The following is a 2956-nucleotide window of genomic DNA, read 5'->3' as shown; positions in this document are numbered from 1 at the left end:
GCTCGCGCGGGGAGGCGGCCCTTTGATCTTCACCGGACCCCCGGGGGCTGCGCGGGAGGGGGCAGGAGCAGGGCCCGTGGGCTCGGGTCAGGCCTGAGGCTCAAACTTTCCCAGGGTGTCTAAACATGCAGTTGGGGGTGTGTGAGGGCCCGTGGGAATGAGCCACTGCGCCTAGAATCATATTAGCAAGTGTTCCATCTCACACAGCTGTCTTCATAGGTCTGGAATATCACAGAACAAGCAATATTTGTAGCGCAGGTACATCAGTGTAATAACGGCTTTAAAGTATGCAGTTATCACATGTGCACTGTCTGCAAGGTGAGGGGTTAGTGCACGGGCGTAGAGCTGCTCGTGTCAGGGAGGATTCTGACATTACTAGAGCATATCCAATCCATACGTTGCCTAAAGCAGTGATACTCAGAGTGGGGCCCCGGGTCGCCTGCAGCCCTCCGGACCTTCACATGTGGCTTACACCAGTCAGCACCTACATTCAACAAAATAAATGGGGAAGCGTTTATGTACAAGCTAACTGAACTGGAGCAAAATATTCTTAAGAAGTACCCTGCAACATTTAACCACCCACAAAGCCCCACTCCCATCTTACTACCATCAATGCTGTCCTCGGGCTCTCCACAGACCACTCTTTGGGGCCCATCAGTAAACATTTGGGAGCATCTATGGTCTGAAAGGTCAGATATGCGCATTGTGAGGGGAGATGTTCCTTAAACACACAATAGTGGATGGAAGTCAGAACTGTGGCCATCGCTGTAGATGGGCTCCAGTGATGTACCGCCCTCAGGGTCATGGGTATGTCCAGATGTGGGTCCCATGTTCACCGTGCCTCTGTAAGCAAGGTTCACCCAACTGACAAGCCCCAATCAGGGCGAAACCGGCCTTGGTTTGCTTGTGTTTCGGTTCATGGAGGGTGTGGTCTGGCAGCGTGGGCTGGACTGTTCCTTTCAGAGCAGGCTCACGCCTGATTTGCATAAGTTGGGTCGAAACTGAGGCGCTATGGTGGGCAAAAGAACAAAGAACATTAAACAACTTCCATCTGACCACTGAATAAAGGAGGACAAGGGAAGCCTCAACCTACGATTGAAATAATCTCCGTGAGAGTGAACTAGCCTTAGTTGTCATAAGGGGTTATTAATGATATTTTATTGTGTAATGTTTTTATTTCATTAGACACTTACCGGGTTTTGTGGTTAAGTTTCTCTGAGGGACTGTTGGAGCCCGATGCATGCCTGTACCTTGAGGTGGAAGAGAAGAGGTTGTTAGAGACAGGAATGTGAATATATCATGTGATCAAGGCCCGAGTTGGGGGTCGAAAGGCGTTATGGCGGATATGCTGGGCAATAACATGCTGACTGAATTTGCACAATATATATATATATATATATATATATATATATATATATATATATATATATATATATATATATATATATATATATATATATATATATATATATATACAGGAAAGTCGACACCTTAAGTATTTCGAAGGACGACAGCGTACCCAAATTTCAAAGGTGCACTATTTTTATTTGTGCATGAAACCCCGCACCTCAGCCATGACGCGTTTTCCTGCTGCATAATTTAGAGAGCCATGCCGCATAAATATAGATCATTGGCGGCTAAGAAAGACTAGTGTCATTGACAATGGTAACGCGCTGAAGAGGGCTTGGGGGCTGTCAGTATGGTGATGCAACCCATATTTCAGAGGAATCGGTGAAAGATTGCCCATATTTTCAGTGCCATGTGACGTACGGTTTTTACCACATACACCAAAGGGCCAGTTGGGGCTGGAGTAGGGAATGTTGCGCATTTTTCAGTTCCTGTGTGCATTCACGTACACGGGTTGCTATTGCCATGTGCAGGGCATTGTATGTACATACAACTTCTTCAATTTATCAGGTCATTTAACTTTGTATGGGTATAAATGAATAGTGAATACACTCGTGTGTAGCACGTGCATGCTCGTCACGCGTTTTCCAGTGGCTCAGTGTTCGTAGGAACAAACACAAAAAAAATGCAGTCCAGCTGCTGTGATGGCCGAGTGGTTAAGGCGTTGGACTCGAAATCCAATGGGGTTTCCCCGCGCAGGTTCGAATCCTGCTTACAGCGACTACTTTTATATAAAAAAATATTTCTGGTGAAACTATGATTAGACACAGGACAAACTTTACAGTCCATCCTTAATACAGTGTATATGATGACTGCAATGGTCGCTCATGTATGTATCCATCTACCAATCCGTACGCGCCAAGGCTTAGAGCGTGTGTTCGAAGGGTTATTGCTTCAAGCCCTTGGAGGCACCAAGTGCATCTGAAGTGTACGGGGCTGGTGGATTTACGATGTGCCGTGAGTACACATACGGATGGCACGGACTTACCTATTAATAGTGCGGCGAGTGCAGTGGCACCGGGTCCGGCACCCTTGTTAAGTCACTGCGGAGTTAGGAGGGACGCTCTTTGGAGGGTGTACACACAAGGAGCTGATGGTGTTACCGATAAGTGCGGGGGTAACGGAGCTGATGCCCCCATACACACAGGAGCAGATAGGGGTTTTATTTGAAGTGCCGATACACAGGTGCTTTTAGCGTTACATTGTGCACCGTTTAATGTTGCAGTGAATGCCAGCTTCGCGCGAGCGCTCCCTTACTGAGTTCAGTGTATCCAGGGGCTGTGACTACTGCACGCAGTCCGGCCACTGGGGGTAGGTGTACAATATATGTGTAAAATCTGTTCGTTTTACAGTGTGTAACATATGTGTTGGTCAGCCCTCAGAGTTACCGAGCCTAAGTATGCATAGGCGCCCTTAGAGTTGCAGAGTTCGGTGTATACGTAGGGGTTGTTAGGCTTAGAGAGTGTTGTGTGCAGGGCAGTATGTGCACAGGTAGGCTGCCAGAGTTCCTGGGTTCAGTGCATACATGTGGGCTCCTGCTTCCAGCAGT

At 47.6% G+C, this 2956-nt stretch overlaps 1 non-coding gene across 1 annotated transcript; it reads left to right on the top strand.

The window, feature by feature from the left end:
- Positions 1-2045: 2045 nt before the first annotated feature.
- Positions 2046-2127, top strand: TRNAS-CGA (transfer RNA serine (anticodon CGA)). Its single transcript has one exon. It is a non-coding gene; the product is annotated as a tRNA-Ser (tRNA).
- Positions 2128-2956: the final 829 nt, after the last annotated feature.

The sequence above is a fragment of the Lissotriton vulgaris genome, chromosome 6, assembly GCF_964263255.1.
Source record: "Lissotriton vulgaris chromosome 6, aLisVul1.2, whole genome shotgun sequence".
Classification (NCBI taxonomy): Eukaryota; Metazoa; Chordata; class Amphibia; order Caudata; family Salamandridae; genus Lissotriton; species Lissotriton vulgaris.
The sequence above is the reverse complement of the archived record's forward strand: the minus strand, read 5'-3'. Positions and strand labels throughout refer to the sequence as shown.